The sequence below is a fragment of the Corvus kubaryi genome, unplaced genomic scaffold (assembly GCF_017639235.1).
Source record: "Corvus kubaryi isolate FWS band 111438036 unplaced genomic scaffold, C.kubaryi_AGA036_p1.0 37384, whole genome shotgun sequence".
Lineage (NCBI taxonomy): Eukaryota > Metazoa > Chordata > Aves > Passeriformes > Corvidae > Corvus > Corvus kubaryi.
The window spans coordinates 1964359-1986337 of NW_024581126.1; positions in this window are offsets into that span (position 1 = coordinate 1964359).

Here is a 21979-nt window from a genome sequence, read left to right on the forward strand (position 1 = left end):
ATTAGAGAATTTTTTTCTTTAAAAAGCACACAGCATTGACTTGTTGTTGCCCTTTTAAAACTAGACATAGAACTCCATGTAATTTAATTTAGCTTCCAAGGAAATCAATTGTGAATTGTCTCACTCTTTCCTACTCAGTACTAAAGCATTTCAATGGTTCAGGATTGATCTAATGAGCCCTGGAATAACTTATATCAAAGTGGTTTGGTAAAGACTAATTTAATTTTTCTGACTAATACTGTCAGGATTTTAACCTACTGGGAATAATCCTGAAAGCTGAATGGGTGCACTAAGTGGAGCTGAGATGGGCTAATAAAGTCTTTATTGGCTGTAGGTGGTGTGATGTCCCTTCACTTCCAGATAAAACTCTAGCTTTATGCATCTAAGTTTTTTAGCAACTTTCAATTTGTGTCCAAGGAGTATTCAACAGCTAAAGAAAACAGCATTAATAATAGAATTTAAAATGTTACATATTAGAAGAGTATTGAAAATGATAGTTTGAGTTTTAGCTGAAGATAAAGTTTGTGTAATGCAGCTCTGCTTTCATTTTGAAGGCAGCACTTTATGACTTGTGATAGATCTTTGCTTTGTGGAGGATCTCTACAGCTAGATATATTTCAATGAATCTGTTTTACTTTGGTATGCAGAGTTGTATTAGTAGCTAACTTCAGCTTGGCTTGAAATATTTTTATCCCACCCAGAGGGGAAAAGAAGCTGGAAAATAAAAGCAAACATTTTGTTCTAATAGTAATGCATAGTTTTCTTTGGAGTTTATAAAAACCCTGGAACTTTTAAAGTATTTCCTGCATAATGCTGTGAATTATTTACATGAGTCAAGTTTACATGGAGCTACTTATCAGCAAGGTGGAATTTTCAATATAAAGCTTTTTTTTTGTTGTTTAATTGGGATGCTTTGGGTGTTTTATTGGATTAGCCTAACACTTAGGTTGTGAGAGATTTTGTGTATCTCTAAAAAGCTTTTCCAGGAGACTGCAAGTGAGCTCGCTTTCTAAAATGCTCGAGGTGAATACAGTTGAAATTACTTAGAATGTAAAATTTGATGCAGAACATCTCATGTTTCCTATGTAATAGATATAAGTGTGTAGGAAAGGCAGATTGGGAAGCCTTCGTTCTGTAGAAAGGTTTTTACTCTGTTTAAACTTGGTGACTTTGATAAACTATTCATAGATTAAAGGTCTCCTGAGCATATGTGCATTTTTATGCACATATTTTTATGGCCCTAAGGGATATGTATAAAGTTTTAATAGTGTCTGAAAGAAATATATTTCTATTATTTCAGTCATCCCCTGTTACTTAGTTTGCATCACTTGATGCTCTGCAGTCTGATAAATTCTAAATCAACCAGTCAGTTCCAAAACTTTTGTTTTTTTAAGACAATGTCTGTGTACAAATAGTATCTTGTTAGATCACTGGGGAAATCAGGACTCTCTTGGGGTGCTTTTCCAAAGAAAACAACTAATTTAATAATTATTCTAGTTTATTTGTTGTTGCTACTGTAGTGACAGGAGAAGATAATTTACTAACTGTTGTATATACTGTTGACCAGTCTTGGTTTTACAAAAACTTAGAAAATATTCTATTTCTTAGAAATATTAGATTAATCTTTCTTGTTGGCTTAAAAAGAGAAGTAAGAATGTTGGCTGCATTAGGATATTGGGGCCGTTTGCTAGAATCCATTTTTGGGTAATAAAAGTGCCAGATTAAGTTGCTAAGTAAGAAGGAATGGAAGTGCTGATTTTACTTGTATAAGTATTTTTGCAGGGGAGAGATACAACAGATGTGTTCGAGAGGATGTTGGGAAACAGCCAGTTCATTAACATATCATCCAGCTTCTTCTTTTGCCTTGCCATGTGAAAATAAATGTGGCAACAAGTGCAGTTATTTTTGCTATTTAACACCGATCTCCTGGAGTAAGTTTGCTTGTGACTTTCTATAATTTATCATGACTAGTCAGGAATCATTAGAAGAGAAATGTTATTTGGATAATGTTATTTGGATTTTACTTAGACTAAATCTCAGCAGTGAATTCCTGGAACATGATAGAAGACCTCCAGTAGTGCTCTTATATGCACATAAACCACCATTAGGCAAACATAAATATGAAAAGTAATCAAATATCAGAGCATTTGCTGAAGAGTCAGGAGAAATATCTAAAATACTTGGACAATTTCCTGGTTTTTTTAAATGAATAAGAAGGGACCTTCATTGCTTTAAGATGTGCTGTAAATCAGGATCAAACCTCCCCATGCAGACAGTTGGGTGCAGTGTGCAGTAAATAGGTATTAAAAGTTGAAAGTCATCAGATTAAAGTGCTGCTCTCTGTTACAATGAAATTAGTCTCTTTCTTCTTTTTTTTCCCCCCTTTCTTTAAGGCAATTTCTGAATCAAACAGAAGTGGCTGCTCCCAGATATTCAGAAAGCAGGAATTAAGAAGTAGCATATGATAGCTATATTGACTTCAAAGTACAGAAAGTCCTTGGAAAAATTTTGTCTTGCCGAATTCCCTCTTGAGCTGTTGGCACCAGCTGTGTGGGATGCAAGTCGAAAAACTCTACTGGGAGGCAACTACTCAATGCTGACTGAAATTTTTTGTTTCTTTATATTGCTCTTAATTCTATCATTTTTATTCTGTACTGCAACGTATTGAATCATGGAATGAGAAGCATTTCAAGGGTCCTTAAAAGGTTCTAAGTGTGACAGGGTTTTTTTAATACAGCACTGCTCCGTGCTGGACACTTCTGGTGTGTATTTTAGAAATAGGCATAATAATAATTAGAAATAGGCATGTGGGAAAAAAATACTATTAAAATTGAAAAAGAGCATAACTTTTGGGCCCTAGCTACAAGCTTTCCATCTCTGGAGTTAATATCTAGAGTTTTTTGTCTTCTGCACAAGGCTGTGCTGGGGTAGTTCTATGTAGATGTGCAGTGTAAATGTGGAACATAACCAAGCTTGTCGGAATTCAAAGACTGGACTGCTCTTAGTCTTATGCTTTAGTTTTGTGTAGTCCTGAGAGCAGCAGGGAGTTGAGCTTGATGATCCTTATAGGACCCTTCCAATTTGAGATGTTCTCTGTCAATTTCTAATACTTTTTTTTGTTTGGCAATGCTGCTTTTCCTGGAGCTCTGATACGAAATTCCTGGGCAATACTGTTGCAATAAAAGTTTGGAGCTCTTGAGGATGTTTTGTTTTGGTTTTCCTCCAGAATAGTTAATTAAGCTGTGAGATTTACTTTTGCAGGATGCAACAGGGAACAAAACTAAGAGTTCAGGAAGTAAATTTGATAGATGTATGGAGAATAAAACCCCAGAGCCACGGTGTCTGGTAGCCTGGTCATCTGAGGTTCAAGAGGCTTCCAAACAGCAGCTTTTTGGAAGCAAGTTATCCTAGACAAGAAAACTCACCTTTGTTTTTGTAATTTTTTTTTCCTCAAAGATGCTGTTGGTCTCTGTTGCAGAGCATCTGATGAAAATATATATTATAACTCTGTGCTGAGGCATTCACCTGTCCTTAGCTGGACTGCTTGGCTAGGTCTAAATATCCTTTTTCCATACCTTTGTCTTTTTGACACTTAGCCCTACCAGATTTGGATGTGAAAGGTATAAACAGAAAAGGATGGTGGTGGCAAGGAAATAGTGGTCATTGGCATCCTTTGTGCCACGCCTCCCAAGGCTGTCCTCTCCAGAGGAAGCCATGGATCTGACGGGCTCCAGACATTCTGCATCCTGCCATCTGCCACAACTGGTAGAGATAGAACAGTTTGTCCATTGCTCTGTCTTATTTTGAAACATACTGACGTGTTTATGGGATAATTTGCATAAAGTGACATCCTTGTGCAAAACCTGGTAACTTGGAGCCAGATGCTTTTCAAAATTATTTACATATCTACTAAATAATTTTGGCAAGGGAAATTCTGTACAACCCCCTTGTAAATAACTCGTGACAGTATTTCTCACTGCAAATTTGAACTACCTGGGTTAGGATGAAGTAAAATCATGTGTTGTTCCTCCTTGATAGGATGATCCATAACTCTTCGCAATAGCAAACAAGGTGCTGCTGCTTTTTTTGCCACCATTTTAAGATTGTTCCTTGCAAATGTGTGCAGCGTCTCTGTGTTGCTGGTGGTGAATTCATGATTCCACATCCCTGCCTTCAAAAATGCAGTGATACTAATGTTAATAATTCATCTTGTGAAGGAACACTGAAATAGCTATGGAAATGCTTTTTGCAATGTACTGCCTTTGTAATTTTATTATCACTCTAAATACCTACATTATTTCTGAGTAAATATAATTAGAAGTATGTAATGGAGTCTTGTTAGGAAAGAAAACCTGCTGGGTTTTTTTCCTCTATTCTACATTGTCAGCTTCTCCCTCTTCTTACCCCTCACTATTTTCTCTTGCATGTGCAAGAAATACTTGGCAAATACTTGCCTTTGAGGCTGACTTGCACAGGAATCTTCATTGTCTGTCTTTAGAGTCCAAAGATGACATGCTGGACCATCAAAAGCCATCAAAATGGGTTTGCAGGTGAGCAATACTTTATAATCTGACTAGGAATAATTTAGTAATTCATGTTTTCTGTACATCTTTACTTGGCTTGGGTGCTGCCCACTTTTGGTACTAGATGTGGTGGATACACTGGACCCATGTGTCTCTAAAATATCAGTTTGTTGTGGTGGGGGGGAATGTTTGAATGGTCAGCAAACACTAAATGTTGTTAAATCATATTCTGCACTGCTTCTGTCTTAAGGTAGCAAAACTTCCTCTGAGTGTGTGAATTCCCATTAGGTTGGATAAGTTCAAACCTCTTTGATTCAGAGTAAGAACATAAAATCTGTTACCTATATTAACACAGGCAGGGATTTCAACAGGGGAAGTGAGAAAATAATGCACAGAGCATCTTGTTCCAGTCCTTGCATCTCAAGGCTTATAAAGGCGTCTGTTAAATGCTGGAAGGAGATATGAATGCCTTGGAAATGCTCTTTTCTTTGTTTTCCAGACACCATCATCCTAAATTTCCTGGAGACATTTTCTGTTTGTCCTGATAGCAGAATTTCAAAGAATGATTGACTGATTCTGTTATTAAAGACTATGCCCAAGAGGAAAAAGCTGCTCAGTCTTTTGTCTGTTGGATTTTTTTCATTGCCTTCTATGTGTTTTTGTTAATGTAACTTCTCATATTAATCACTAACTGTAGATTTATTTCAAATAATGCATTTTTGAAGGTTTAGCAACGATGTGTGTTTGTAATATAGTACAAATGTAGGATCCTAATATATGTTCTAGTTTCTTTCTGCTGTTCAGCTGTGACCTGGGCTGTGTTAATAAGAGTGAAACTGGCACTCTTCCCACCTTTCCCCTCTGTTCAGGGCTTGCAAGGCTCGGAGCACAGTATCCAGTTTGGGGCTGAGGAGTGGGATTGAGCCAGGCCCACAGGGGAGTGTGGAGGTCAGTCCCTGTGCCAAGGCTGAGAGAGTTTGGGGTTCTTCAGCTTAGAGAAGAGAAGGCTCTGGGGATGCCTTATTGTAGCCTTTCAGTACCTAAGGGGAGGCTGAAAGGTGGGCACAGACATTTTAGTATTGCATGTTGTGATGGGATGAGGAGTGATGGTTTGAAACTGAAACAGGTCAGTTCAGACCAGATATAAAAAAGAAATTTTGTACAATGAGGGTGGTGAAACATAGGAACAAGGACATGCCCTGTCCGTGGAAATATTTGAGGCCAGGTTGGATGGGGCTTTGAGCAACCTGATCTAGTTGAAGACATCCCTGCTCATTGAAGGGATGTTGGACTTGCCAACCCAAACCACTCCATGAAGTGATGGGTTTGTGACTCTGTCATGCTACAAACTGGTCTGAAATATTTTAGCTCTAAAACCTAAACACAACCCCAAACCCTGCTACCAAGGATAGTTGGAGTTTGATGCCTTTCTTTCTTGGATGGCATGAAGCAGGATAGCTGATAGTACTTTCCAGCTGAATATTACCCTGAACTTGGGGCATCTTGGAGTGCTTCAAGGCATAGGAGAACTGTCAGAATCATGCTAATTGTACACTTGATTCTGTTAAACTCAATGCCTTGGGGACTTTATTCAGCTGAGTTGGGTCTCAGGGCCTTGTGGCTGGTCCAAAGCATTTGGAAGAAATGACAAACCCATTGCAAATCTTTCTTGTGGTTTTGGTTTCTTGTTTGTTGGTTTGTTTGTTTTAGCATTCTCTTCCATTTACCCGATTAATTGGGGTCACTGCTTTGAAAGCAGTTTTGTTTTATTAGAAAGAATTAATAATACACTTGCTTGTTGCTGTGTTCAAAAGAGCCTGATTCATAGTAATGGAAGTATCACTTGATTCTAAACCAGGAGAGCTTAAAAATAGATGTGGGTGACTGATTCCATTGTAGCAATATAATGTCAAAACAGGAGTTGAAGAAAAGACAAATAATGTAAATTGTTGAGTGCATCTTGTAAAACTCTCTTGGTGAAACTCTGATGCCTTTTTCAGTGCAAGCTTAGTTTAGCTTAATGTTCTGTGCTCTGAAAGACAAAGATGTTCAAGACACCTAACTTATTAAATAGCACGTCCTGTTGTGCTGCCTCTGCCAGGGGAGAGTCAAGCATGGCAAAAACATGCACCAGCGGTCTTGTTAAAGAAGTTTTGTGAATTACATGTGCAGTCAACTTCCAAAATTTCCCAGAAAGGATATCCACAACATAAATAACCTTACTAGATTGCTAACAGCTACTGCTGAAAGATAGGCTTTGGGATTTGGAGGAGGGTCCATTGATCAAAGTTTCATGAAGCAAAATAAGTTTATAAAGAAGAGTTTTGAAATATTCCAATTCTTTCGAATCTTCCTTAAAGTGCTTGGTAGCTGCTTTGAAAATTCTGTGGCTAGCAAAGGAGCCATAGCCATTAAACTCCAAACAAAGCTGTGTTATTTCAGTGCCTGTTTCTATAAATAGCAAACCTACACTGCAGCTGAAAGGGTTAGTACTTAAATGATTCACAAAATGTTAGCAAATGCACCTGGAGTTGTACTTTTTCATGAATGCAGTATCTGCATATAATTATGCAGATGGAGTAGTAATGGTTTTTAAGGCAATATATGTCTGCTGATTAGTTACTAAAATAAACCTCAACAGTTTGGGGGAAACACTGTCTAATAATGAGCCATAACTTTTAGAACATAAATATTCATTTCTTACTGTTGTGGTTTTGGGTTTCTTTAGCTCAAGACTTTTTCTACTAAATGCATGATATATGTAGAGGCTCAAAGGAAATTCAAGAGCCTGTGGAAAACTACTCAGTTAATGAGAGGTAAATGAGAACAATGTTTTGGAAAATAGGCTAGGTTTGGTGGAGAGAGAACTGTCCTGGGAGAGACTGGCAGTAAGTTTAAAATTTTCTGTGCATACCATCTGCTTAAGCATAAAAAATTTTTCCTCTGCTTAATTTTGAAAAACATTTCTTTAGCTTCCCCATTTCCTGCTCTTAATAGGCAGCAGTGTACATTATCAGAGATGGGACTGTTACATTAATATCCTGTGGCAGTGTGTGGATTTAAAAGATGGAGTACATTGTTAACTGCTTAGAAGTTTCTCTCGAAGGACAGATTTTGCTTCAAGTCATTTTACCAGTTGTAAGGAAGTTAGGTGAAAGTTAAGAACTACCAAGGAGAGTAAATTTTCTACCTACACTCCAGCAGCTTTCATGCTTTTTTTATTATTTATACCCCATGAATATTCCAATGGAAGTAAAGCCTGCTTATGAGCAGCTGGGTGGGAAAGGGAGATGTTAGAGAAAACATTATTTTATACTGTCTCATGATTATAACTATTCAAAGGACAATGTTTCCACCTAGAATAGGTCTCAATAAAAATTTAAAACTAAGCTAAGTAATAAGTAAAAGTTAGCACAGTGGTAATAATCAGATGGCAAATAAATCCTGACAGCTTCTCTTTTTTTTGCAAAAAAAGGAACATAAAGGAGTTTGAAAATGTGATCAGGGTGTCTGGTCTAACATTTTTCAACAGTTCCGTTGACACAGTTTCCATCAGGACTGTTTGTTTACTGTGGAAATGCTGTGCAAAAATAAATCCTCCGAAAGAACAGATATTTTTGCTGGGTCTGCTGTGAGTGCAGTGTAGCTGTGTTGGTGTTCAACTCAGGACAGACACAGTTTATCTCATCAGCCCCTTCTCTCTTTCTGGGTCAGAGCCCCGGTGCTGATGCGCGGCCGTGCGGTGCCTGTGGCGTGCGACACTCGTTCATCCAGGGGGGACGAGCTGTTGGAAATGTCAGCCCCCGAGGTGGCTGAGCAAAAGGGAAGCCCAGGGGGAAGCTGAGCCCTTGCTGCTGTGAGGTACAGCTGGGGCATTTCAAATCAGGGTATTCAAGACTTTTAGAAGTGCCGAGTGATACAGTCTTTTGTGTGAGCAAAATGTCGGTTGTTCTCCACATCCCATTTTTGCACCAGTTGTAAGGGCTAGAGCTGCTGTGACTAATGCCACATAAAATGAACTCGGTTTTGGCTTTGAAAATCTTATACCCTTAAACCCATGTTTGAGACTTGTGCACATCGTTGTTTCCAGTCCTGCAAGAGATATGGCTGGACTGAAAATACTGCTCCAGGGTCCTGATTTGCAAACCTTTGTTTGCTTTAAAGTAAGGGATTTGATCAGATAAAGCCCAAAGGTCCCTCTCAACCTTAAAATTATTCTCTGATTTTTTGCTATTCTCTGATTTTGCTATAAGCAATATGCTATTGCATATCCAGTTGGATATGTTAACTGGAAGAAATGCTGGCTGTAATAATCTGTAGCATTTCAGGGACTTCTTATATGCTTTCTGAGAGGCATTTAACGTCTATCAGCAAGCACAAATTACTTACCAGGGCCTTTTATCCACTAATGCAAAACATTTCTTTGAGAATTCTAAAGCCAGTTCAAAATAAACTCAGACCAGTTCTGCCACGGATCATCATCTCAGATCACTAGCTTTCTTAATTATGGGCTTCACGCAGAACTCTGTTGCTCTCTCTATTGCTTTCACACTACCTGTGAGCATCCAGAAGTTATTCATGAATGATCCATGCAGCAGCCAGGCAGATTTGGAAAAGGGCTTTCTGAAAATGATCATGTCCTTTGTTTAGGGACAGAAAGAGGCATATGGCTTTTTGCATTATTCTGCACTGCCCTGTTTTAATTTCTCTGTCAGATGAGTCCGGGAGGGCTGTCATGAGCAGCTGTGTTGTGCAAGATAGGCCCCTTATTAAGCTGCTCTGTGATGCAGAGGCTCTGCTTGGTGAGAGTCACTGGTACAGAACGTGCTGTGCCGCTCGCTCCTCTCCCGTGCTGGGCAGCACAACCTCTGCTTCGCCCACTGCCTTGTCCCAATGGCTCGGGGAGTGAGGCTGCTGTGCCCAGCCCCTGGGGAGTCCTCCAGGCAGAATGTCTGTTCATGATTGCCAGAGCTGGGGCTGCTACTTGATGCTGCAGTGGAGCAAAGTAATTGCTAATTTTGCACAGTGCTGCCAGTAATGTTCCTTGGTGTGAGAAGGAAAAATAACCAGCAGAGAGAAGAACAGGTAATCCTCTGCTAAGCTGCCATTTGGCTGTTGCAAAGCATGCTGAAACTTAAATATCTTTAAGAGACACTGTGAAAACAGATAATGCAATAAAATACTTTAGATGAAGTGAAAGAAATACTGTACATTTGAAATCTCTTGGCACCCCCAAGGGTAGGAAGCATTCCTTTCTGTATTTACGGTTGTACAAAGAGCACACTTTTATGTTTTAGGGGGTCGTTAAGTTATGCTTCTCTCTTTGGGAGGTCGATATACAAAACCAGGAAAAAATATTCTAAGCTGCATCATGGTTTTATACTGGATAAGTAGTTTAGTGCTGTAGGCAAGAAAGAATACAGGTAAAATAACTAAGGTTTTAATAGTTAGTTATTTCATGTCACTTCTGCCAAGGAAAACCATTCAGGTATAAACTTTGGGAAGCAGCTCCTAGCTCGGAGAAAGAGAGGTCTAATCAGTACCTGACATTGTTCCAAAAAGAAGAAAGAAATTAGCCCTGGTGAAACACTGATTGCATAGATTCTCCCTGAATGGCATGTGGGGTGTGCAACTTTTCATAAAGGTTATGCAGATGCATGATGAAAATGGAATGTATGTGCAGTGATTCTAGAAAAATGAAACATTTGTGAGTTAAGTTTATTGTTATGTAATGTCTTCTTGCTGGCTGTGAAATCCCTGTGCATTACATTATAAAAACCAGCTGAATGTGCCTCTTCCTCAGCAGAACTGTTGCTGGTGGTTTAGAGGTGAAAAGGACCACAAGTATGCTTACCATCCCTCCACTTCATGCAGCTGGATCTGTGGGAGCCCTGGGTTTGTGCCACAGCTCATATTTCTCTATGTTACATCTACTTGCCCTGTTCTTAGATAAATGGCGGTGGCTCTTCCTCCTCTCCCTCAGCCAGGTCCTTCCCTGGGTGCATGGCCTGCCTTGAATCCCAGATACAGTGGGTATCTGTATCCCTACCCTTAATTCTTCCAGTTTCATACTTGCTCTAGAAGAAAGATGGTGGCTGTTTGAGTTTTCTTTTTGTGCGTGTAATTTTTAAATGCTGCAGCTGAAATTACTTCCATTACAAACAATCAGTTATACTCACCACAGTGTTATATTTGGAGATATCAGCATCTGCCAGGAGCTGTGTTGCTTGCACAGGTGGGACACCTACTCTCAGTTTGCTGGAATCACCTGGTAGGGAACACCTGTCAGTGGAACAATTCACACCCGAAGGAATTCCTAACCAGAAACTGCTTCTCAAATCGTATGCATGGACATTAGGTGCTATTAGGCGGTATTGTAGAAGATAATGCAGTGGTTTAACTTTGAGGTTATATTTACTCCCTTTCTCTTGCATCTTGTGCTGTTGACCTTGCAGCACCATGTGTAACTTCTCCTCGTGTCACTTGGTTGTTGTCTAGAGTAGCGTCAGCCTTTGCCGTAGCTACAGATCCTATTCCTACAGCTGAAAGGCCATCCTTATTACATTTTCAGGAGATAGTGAGTGCAGTGATTAGGAAGCTTTACAGGGAGCTTTTGCAGTCCTTTCAGCTCTGTTGTATCTGATCACTGGGTCAGGACCGTGCTGTGTGTGTTTGGAGGATGCAATAATGTATGCAGTAAATAGAATATTTTGAGGGAATTGAAAAATCCGGCTGGCAGCAGTAACAATGAACCCCAACTGAAGGTTAAAAGCCTCTTCAAAACGTGATACTTTAAGGAGTTGGAATGTAAAGAGAAAAAAGTAATCTGATTTTCCTCTTATTAGTCATGAAACTTCAAGGAAGCCTTTTGTATTAATAACTGTTTCCTTGGAGTAGCTGCAAAACAGGTGGTAATGCAGAAGTCCGTGTTAGAAATGATGTTTAGTTGCAAGCGTGCCAAGATTGTTTGCACGGTGGGGAAATTGTGTCACAAGATTACAAGATAATTTGTCTTAATCCTAATAAACTTATAGATGGAACCTAAAGGACTCTAATTGCTCACCTGGAAATAATTGTTGCAGAAAAATAGCTACAGTATGTAGAACGTGTTTTTCTCCACATTATGTGACTTCATTGTCTAACCCAACACTTTGCTAGTCAGTTAATCAACCCAAAATCAATGTATGATCTTAATCAATATTAGCAAACAGATGTAATTTTTTTGTTAATGTACAAGACTTGACCCCTTGGGAGTACTGTGGGTAATTATTCATGGATCAAAAATTGTCTTATAATGTGAATTGTTTTCACCCTTTTGAAAGAATATTCAAGTAAAAGCTTTTCTCTCAATTCACAGGATATTTAAAAGCACGCTGCAGCCTGAGAAACAAAAGCAGAATTATGGTGTGGATCCTGGGGACAGAAATTACTACAAAAAATCCTGAAATAAGGCTTTTTTTCTAGGTAAGGCGTTGATTCCATATCCTAAAATACTTCTCGTTGTGTTAGATTAGCGTTACATGTTCTCCTTTTCTGAAACACTTGATGCTAAAACATTTATTTAAAGTAAATATTTATTAATATATTATTAAATCCATGCATTTTAACATTTAATAGTTAATATTTTTGTGACCAGCAGTGTAATGTCAGTAGTATTTAACAGTGACAACTTTATGATGTTAACATAATATGGTATGGATGGTTTGCCTTATTCCATTGTGATATAACCTGAAAGGCCTGGGTCAGTCTTTGAAGGATGAAGAAACTAAGGATGATGTTTATAGAATAAAGGAATTATTAGCAGCTGTTTATTGTCATAAGTGGATTAGAGAAACCAGTTTTAATGCGGCGTTTATGTTAGAGCTGTTTAATTTTGTGAAGAGGTAGATGTGTGTGCGTGAGCATCATTGAAATTCACACTCTTTCAATGGCTTTTGGGGTAGACTGAATAAGTTTCTGACTGTGGAGCTGTAAGTGGCATTGAATCTCTCTGAGGAATTCTCTTTTTTCTGTCTGATGTACCATGGTGTAAAACAAGGCCTAAGGTTATACTTGTAAGTCCTTTTCTTTGGTGGGAGGTGATCAGGCTCCTTGGCAAGCTCTGGCTTTGGGGTGCGCTGGAAGAGCCACATTCTCCCCAGCACATTTGGGTGGTAGTGGCAGGGTGAACATTTCACTTTATTTTAAGGTTTCCTGGTTTTATAAAACCTGACAAGGGTTTCTAATGTTTTGGCAAGAGTTCACAGTGCCCAAGATGGATCTGCTTTGCTCAGTTTGAAGTTGAAAATAGCTAAATGGTATTTTGAGTCCTTTAGCAAGTGATATCTTGGCACCCCTAGCTTAGTATGGGTGACATTTTAAAAGATTATGCAGTGAACAGCCAGGTGAGAAACGGAAAGGATTGGATTCTCAGTTATTATGTGCCATGAAATAAGGGAAAAAAGCTGACTGACAAGTGTGGTTGGTTTAGACCTCAAGTGGGGATATTTCAAAGCAGATCTCTGCTCAGCTATGCATTTAAGTATGATTTTTATTTTGTTTCCTTTTGATACTTCAGCCTTTCATATAGAGAGATATATATGTCACAACACAGTGATTAACAGCTGAGTTGTGGAAGCTATGGTGAGGATTAAGAGTGATTTTGTTCTCAGTGTTGAGAAATAACATCTCTTCAGAATGGCAGTACTGATTTGATTGATATTGAAGGTATTTTCTGAAAATATTCATTGACATCCATAGATTTATAATTTGATATGTACCTTAAGTCATCAAAAGAAGTTCTCTTTGTACTTTGGTTATAGTCATAACTCACTGCAATCTCAAATGTATGCTCTCTTTAAAGACACTTCTGAGACTTGTTATTGAATTTTGGCTTTATTGTAGCTGGGAACACATTTCACATGACTGTACATGACTGAAATTCCATTCTCAGGTTCTTTATAAAATTCTTCATGCCCAGTTGACTGGCAGGCTTTCGTATGTCCATATAGCCTGGGTTTTGGGGTGGTAGACAAGCATTCTTTCTTTTAGTTGCTCCTTATTCTTCCAGCCTCCTGTGATTGTCTTGTGTCCTGTGAGAGGCTAAGGAGTCACTTCTCATCATTTAGTTACTTAGATTTTCAAGTCACACAGGAGTTTTCAAGTCCTCACATCCCCCAGAAGAATATCAAATGCAATGGCAGAGTACTCTCATGGTGCTGTAAAATTTTTGGTTCTGTAAGAGGGAAGAGCCTTGAAACAGGGTCTTTTTTGATGTCAAAAACTGTAATCTCTCTTCTCCAGATGCTGATGATCTTCAGAGGATCTCTGTTTCAGGTCTGCAGTCTCTCAGGAGTCATTTTAGAGAGAGAAGAATGATAGAAAAGTGATGGCATAGCTGATAAAAGGGTCAGGCTGCATCACAGAAAGCAAAAAGGAATTAGACTAGAGAGAAAATCGGTAGATTTAAGGATGAAAATATAAATTCCATGATAAAGGAGATAATGTAGGCATCTGGGAGAAGAGTAAATACAGAGATGTGGTATTAATATGAAAATGAAGAGAATATAAAGCAGAAATCAAATTAAATCAAATGGAGGATGTTTAAAGAAATCACCTGAAAACTGGGAAAAGAAAACTAAAGAAAGGTTGTACTATCAGGCATCAAAATGAGCTGTAGCGACCAGCTTAAAATAAGGGAATTAATTTTAAAAATGACTGTGCACAACACTTTGAAAAGTGAAAAATAGATATCTTGCAGCTCGATCTGCATGTTCTCTGGAGCTGGTGGTCTCATTTCTTATGCTTTCCTGTATGCTCTCTGATTAATGCTCTCCTGTTTACCATTTACTCCAACAAGGGTGACCTCTGTTGTTCCATATTGCATATGTTCTTGGGAGCTCTGTTGTAGCTGCAGTTTTTCCCCTTGTCAGTTTGTTCCTTTTGGCTTCTAAATATAACTTTTATTCCTTTGAACATGCATTATTGGCCTCACACACTGTCAATAGTAAGAAATAGATTAGTACATAAAGAAACTGGGGAGGCTTACAAAACCACTAATGTTTTCTCAGGTTAATTGTGTGTGAGAGAGTGAGCAAAATACAATGTCTAGACTTAAAGGAATGCTGCTAGGAATATATTTTTTCATTTGTATTCTGAACATACCTGCAGTAAATGTTCCTGGCTTCAGATATATTGGACTTTTACTTTTCTGTATTAAGCCATTGAGTCCTTGCTGCTGCTGCACAAATATTTTTGTTATTAAATAAAAACAAAAGTAAATTATATTTCTTTGAGTTTAATCAATTCCTAAGAAACTTTAAGCAATTAAATATATTTGAACTCTGTCATTTGTAGTCTTTTTATAGATGACCCCCAAGTTTTATTTACTAACTAAATAATGGTTAGCATCTAGAACTGCTGCTGGCATGCGTAAAGCTCTTAAGTGTTTCATGTTAATGCCTCAGACTTTCTCTATGGCTGTGCTGGTCTACTTAAGAACACAAACTAGGGTTTGTGGAGAACTTTACCCCCGGGTGCAGTTTGTGGTAGAGGCATATTTTAAATTTGGGGCTGAATATGCCTTATCCCAAACCTGTGGATGCAGAGCTGCCGTCATCAGTGTCACTGGGCAATCAGAAGTCAGCAGAAGTTTGTGAACATTATTAATCATTAGAATATTGATACTGATAGCTCTAGGAGGCAGTGTTGAATTAAGGTAAAGGTTCCTGAAGCTAAGGGTTCATACAGTTTTAGTCTCTATTACAATGTAAGACATTACATGGGAATGTTGTAAAAACTGTGATTCTTACAGGCCTCATTGTGCTCACAGCTAGAACTGTTTACTCTGAAGTCTGTTCCTTACTGGTTGTAAGGGAAACAACACTTTGAAAATCTCAGTATGGATATTAAATTCTGTTTCTGAAGACATTTTGGCTTGGGACAACACTTTTTTTTGGGAAGAATGACCATGCTGGATGTTGCTTTGCTGCCTTCTTTGAGTTACGGCTGCAGTCTACAGCAGAGGAGTTTTGATAGCAGGTGTTACAACCAGAAGCATCAGTTTTAGGCTCAGATATCTAGATCCTGAGAGGCCAATGTGAACTGTGCTTCTCCTCTAGTAAGCATCCCTGAATCAGCATGCTCTGCAATTAAAGCAAATTTAAAGAGTTGCTTTATCAGTTCTGATGTTTTGTCTTCATTTCCCTATTTTATATTTGTGTTGGTATTGTGTGCACATATGAACATATATTTCTTCCTCTGACTTTTCAGGGCAAACTGGAGGGATTTCTGTTCATACAGTCTGTGACAGAATTTGTTCACTCTTCTCAAAGATAAGTTTGAAGAAAAATTAATCTTTCAGTTATATTCTTAAAAAAAAAATGGTAAAGAAATTCTTTGGTGAAGAGTACATCCAGCTGTTTATGAAATACATTGTCATTTTCTTTCCAGTGATGATTTGGAGCTGGGTAGGTCCCTAGATGCCTGATTCAAATAAGCATTTATTTTCTTCCTTGTCATGAAATTACAGCAAATGTCAGTGCTGCTCTCCTGTTCAAGTTTTAGCTTGGGCTGTTTGCAAAGGTGCAGGAGTGAACCTTCCTATGAAATGGCATTGAAACACATTCAGTGCTCGTGGATGGGGGTGGCTAAGGAGCTTAGGAGGCAAAAATTCTCTGGTTGTCCAGAAAGTGGAGGATACTGTCTAAGTTCTTGGTGGTCCATACACAATTTTGATCTGGAGAACTTAGCAAAAGTGAGAGCTCATTTGGTTCACCTTTGCACTCTGCAGCTTTGTAAGGAAATTTCTGATGTTTCACATTTAATTGAGGACAGAAATCTGCAGTTTGAGAGGTGAACTGAAAACATGAGTGCTGCTCAGGTAGCCAGCCAGAATGCTTTTGGATAGTGGCTTCCAGGAAATACCTGGAATTAGGAATGAAGGCTGTATTTTGATTGCTGGGTAAGGGGTAAAACACGTGATGTTCCCTAAGCCCTCGTCTGGTGATGAAAGTTTTTAGGGTCAGAAAGTTCAAAACCACAATTTCTTGATAGGCAGAACTTATGTGTGAAAACTCAACTCATGTTGCAGCTCTTGGAGAGCAAGTTCATCCTGCAACCTTCCCTGCCATCAGTGGGGACTGCAAAGACCTCTCTCCCTGAACGTGTTATGGAGTTTATAAACACTTCCAGTACCTGGGGATTTTTACATCTCCATTGCATTTAAGGGAAAATTGCAGATGGATTTACAAGCCATCGAAGCCATGCAGTTTCAATGCATAAATCTTATTCCCTTAAAAGATCTGGCTAAGAAATAAATTTGTGTATGCCTTAAGAGCAAAAGGTTAAATGGGAAAAAGATGGTTTTTTGTAACAGTTTAATAGAAAGCACCAAGTGAGCCCAGTTCATTTAAATGGCAGTAGCGATCATTGTCACAGCAACAAATCCTGTTGCTCAGGTAGAGTCTCATTTGTTTGAAACTGTCCAAAAGTTTTTTGCTTTAATCAGAAATATAAAAATAGCCGCTATGTTAATCAAAGTTTTTAAAGTAGAAACAGGGGAATATGCCAAAGAACATTTGGGAAGGGCTGGGCTGCTGTGTACTGAGGTAGTGGGTTTTAATTCAAGTAATATCACCCTACTTATTGCTCTTTATATATTTGGTGATAGTCATCCTTAGGGTCTTTTGGGCAATTTAGGAATTCTTTCAGGAATATCAAAAGAGCTTGTTTGCTGAACTTTTATTTTAAATTCATTTAAGAATTGTTCCTTGCCGGGGTCCCTCCTCCCCCCCCCCGCCATGTAGCCCTGGGAGAGGGGCCCTGGGGGGGAGGCACGGGGTTTCCCTACTCCCTGCTCAGCCTCGTTCCCCATTGGTTGGTTTGTGTTCCCCTGCGCGGGCAGAAGGACCCTCGGGTCCTGTGACTGGAACAGTTCCTTGGCAGAACCTCCGGCCATGCGGCTGGAGAAATAAACATCTCTGAAACATCTACCAAGAATCCGTCAGTATATATTCTTTCCCACGGGCCTCGTTGTTTGATGCATCGTGTTACAGAATCCCCAGTGTAACAAATGGTAGAGAATTGTGAGCAGAATGATCCCCAATCCCTAAACGACTGATTTTTGAGTAAAGAAACTTTGGATTTCTCTTCTTGTTTTTGTTTTGCTGTTCCATATCAGAACTATGGAGGAACCGTGGAAAGACTCTTGGCTCTCAGAGCCGCATATGGACATTTATCTTAAACTTGAAAGATTCTTGAACAATGATTTGTAAATTTTAGCTTAATTCAAGCTCAAAAGGAGCTGGAACACTTCCTGGCATGGTTGTTTAAGAACTTTTTCTATGTGTCTTGGGATTTAATTCTTACCAAAGACTTTTGGAGCACCGTTTGGACACAGTTAATTTCTAAGTCAAAATATATGCCGATGGAAGAATATTTTAGTGAATATTATTTAATTACTGAGACTGTTGAGCAATGTCAACTGTGTCCTGGCGAAGGGAAGCGTGCCTCAGAGTCCGTGCGACCCAGGCCACGTGGACCGAGCCAGCAGTGAGGCAATTCCTGTGCACGGGCGGAGCGAGGTGAGCTGCAGCATCGGTAGCGGAGTGAGGCACAGCGGGAGTGGCGCAACCCGGCGGTGCCCGCCCGGCCCCGCGCAGCGCATGGTGGAGCGAGCCCCGTGAGCGCCTGACCGAGAGGGGCGGCGCGCAGGTGGCGGCTGGCGGTGGTAGAGGTGGAGTGGAGCTGCACCCAGCCGAAACGCACGCTGGAGCAGGGCATGGGGGGGCCCCCCCGGGCTGTCATCACTCAGGGGCCCAGCCGAGACGTGGGCGCAGCCCCAGGCAGTGGCAGCGCAGCTGAGAGCAGAAGCAGCGACGCACAGAGAACTGAGTGGCCCGGCGCGGCCCAGCCCGGCCCGCACGGCCCCGAATGCGACCTGGGGGAGAACACACAGGCACGAGCAGCTCCAGCGGCCCCAGCAGCACTAGCAGCCCTGGCAATTCCAACACGGGAGTGAGCGAAAGAGAAAGCAAAAATGCAGCGAGACAGAAAACAGCAGCCATTCGGAAAAAGGGAAAGATCATCATAGCCAAGGTTTTAGGAATAGTAAAGTGGTATAATGTTAAACAAAATTATGGTTTTATAATGAGATGTGATAACCAGCAAGACATATTCGTTCATAGAATTGCTATTAAAAATAATAACCCTGAAAAATACATCCCAAGCTTGGGAGATGGAGAGGTGGTAGAATTCAAAATTATACAAGGTAGAAAAGGGTTACAAGCATCTCAGGTCATTGGGCCTGATGGTGTTCCTGTAAAAGGCAGTATATATGCTAAAAATCGTAGTCATGGTAGACAGTATCTCCATTATAAGCCCCCCCTACAGTCTCCCTTTCCTAATCCCACCTTTCCCTTTTACCCTATGTCCTATTACCCCCAGCGTATTCCCAATCCGTTTTTTTATCCATGGTTTCCCTCACAAAAGCATGCCTTTGCCAATTGTTTCCCCAAAAATCCCTTTCCAATGCCGAGTGGGGGATGAAAAGGGGGAGGGAAGAAGTTAAACCCTCTCCTGCCTCAGTTTCCCCACAAAGCATGCCTGGAGAATCCTGTCTCCCTTCTGTCAGCCTTAAGATGTTCCGGAGAATCTGTTTGGACATTCAAAGACTCAGGAGGGTGGCTTGTGTTGTTTTAAAACTGTTCTTGTCATGTTTATCCAGTTGTTTTCAATGTTAAGTTCTAAATCTCTTTTGTTAAAAATAAATGGGTGAAATGTCGGGGTCTCCTCCCCTGCCGTGTAGCCCTGGGAGAGGGGCCCTGAGGGGAGACACGGCGTTTCCCTGCCCCTGCTCAGCCTCGTTCCCATTGGTTGGTTTGTGTTCCCCTGCGCGGCCAAGGACCCTCGGGTCCCGTGATTGAGCAGTTCCTCAGCAGATCCCGGCCATGCGGCTGGAGAAATAAACATCTCTGAAACATCTATCAAGAATCAGTCCATATATATTTCTTTTCCACAGGCTCCTTGTTTGTTACATCATGTTACAGAATCCCCACTGTAACAGTTCCTAAGACATTTTTCCCTCTAAGAATGGCATCCAAAATGGAACATTGAAGTAAAATATAGTTATTCCAATTCCTGTACCCATAGACTATTACTAAATTAGCTAAATTATCTCTTTTCTAAAAACAATTCCTGGAGATTTCTGCTGGAAGTTCTGTATGGCTTTGTGATCCTTAAAATGCTGGATTTATAGAAGGCTGTTGTGATTCTCCATATGACTTTTTTTCTGTAACGTTAACAGGCAGCATAATTCTGTTGATGAAAGGCCATTATTATAGAAGAAATCTGTCTCTCAACAAGTTCCCAGCATCTGACATGAGAGACAAAATTGTCTGAGGACAACATTTTTCTGTTGGGGCACGTGTAGAAGCTAAGTTCGACCACTGGAGGCAGGGATCCAGAGCTTTTGGGAAACGTTGAGTTCAGGACCACTGGCAGCGCTGCTTTTCACTCCACCCTCGAGCTGTGCGTGCAGAGCGGACCCGCACCGGGTGGAAAGTGCCTGCATGGTTTTTCTAGGAGACAAGACTGCTCTGTTATTCCATTACTGAATCTCTGAAGTTTGCATTGATTTTTCGAAGCACTCTCAACTTAGAATATTTCAATGGGCTCTGAACATGAAAACTGCTGGCTGCTTCTCTCTCATAAACAACACATTTTTAATTTGGGGTTTTTAAAAATCCCCCCCAGTTTTGCCCATGTCAAGAGCTTTGTATGCTTGTCTCTTTCCTTCTGTGGTGACATTTTTGGCCTGAGATTGAGCTTTTAAAGAATACTCTTTTGAAGGACTAAGCCTTGGTGTCTCGCCAAGATTTTTAAATTAAAGCTCTCTTCATCAGATATCTGTATTTTCTTTGAAAAAATAATAATATGCCAGAACAATGATTTCAAAACTGTATCGGTGGAGTATGCTTTAAATGTATGATTAGTTTGTAGGCACTTGAAATTTAATTTTACAGTTTTCTCCTACACCATGGGTTCCCTGCTGTGGCTTAATTGTTGCTGGCAGTGAAAATCTGAAATAATCTCAAAGACATCTGGTTGCCTCAGTTTTATTAACTTGAAGCAGATAGGAGCAGATATATTACTGCATACCTATGCCTCAAATACTTGTAATCTTCAAGAATAGTAGTTATGTGTTATAAAAATGGTTTAACCTTTTGTTTATAAATTGCTTGGCTTTCATGTCTGGGTAAAAAACATTTAACTCTTGTTTCTGTTATTAGCTGTGAAAATAAACCGGTGTTAAAATCACAGGGAGTTGGAGAGCTAAAGAGGGAGAAGGTAAAGGTCTGGGAGGAATTTTGTAGTTGATCTTCCTGTAAGATGGAAAGAAAAGAGCAGCCTCATTGGTTCCTTCTGGCAGAAGTGGCTGGACTCCAGCCGAGCCTGAATTTAGAAAAATTCAGGAAAAATTCCACTCTGAATGTGGAAAAAAAAACGATTGCAAGAATATTTGATTGCTGAGTGCAACACAAATAGGCTTTTCTATTAGAATTAGAAATTTTGTTGGAATTTTAAGGTTCTCTAAAGGACTGGTAGTCCCACAAGTGTTCCAGGCTGGAGATACTTGCTTATCACCTCCTTGAATGAGGCACCACCTCATATGACAGTCTGAAGCTTGGGGAGAGGTCAGGCAGCTGAAAACATTGTCTGTGTGTGAGGATGAACTGCCCAAATTAAGGAAGAATGTGGCACCTACTTTGTTTGCCAATCCTTGCTAACTTGAATTTAGGCCTCACAAATGTTTGTGGGAATTTTTCCCTGCAGACCCAGCAGTAAATGAAAAACAGGTTGTCAAGAAGCCCTGCACTGAACCAGTTGCATTCTCTTGAGTGGGCATATCTATAACTCTTCTTTGCTTCATCCTTAGGACTCTTTCACAAAACCCATCTCATCTCACCCTCCTGTACCTGCATTTTGACTGCAATGCCACTATGTGCTGATATTTTCTATAAATAAATAAAATACATGCAGATGTGACTGAATATCCAATGGAAACCATTATGGTGAGCAAGAGACATCATTTCTTAACCATATTTTCAGCATAACATAGATCTGTATCATCCTATAAACATGTTTTGGCTCTTTGAGTTATTATTAATTAAATAATCATGGGCTTCTATTGCTAGAAAAATTAGAATTGTTAAATAGAAATACACACTGAAAGGAGCATTACATTTTTATGTTTATTTTTAAACACTCAGATTTTTTTCCTAAGTGCATTGGAAAGCTCTTAAGAGTAATAAAGCATTTAAAAGTTGTTCAACATTTGGTAAGCTACATTCATTATTAAAAATGAACAAATAATATTGAATGGCATCAGAGAGCTGTATCTAGTCTATAAAAGGCTGTGTTGGTGGGGACTGTTGTTAGCACTCATCATGAAAACAAGCCTGTTTACTTGAGATGTG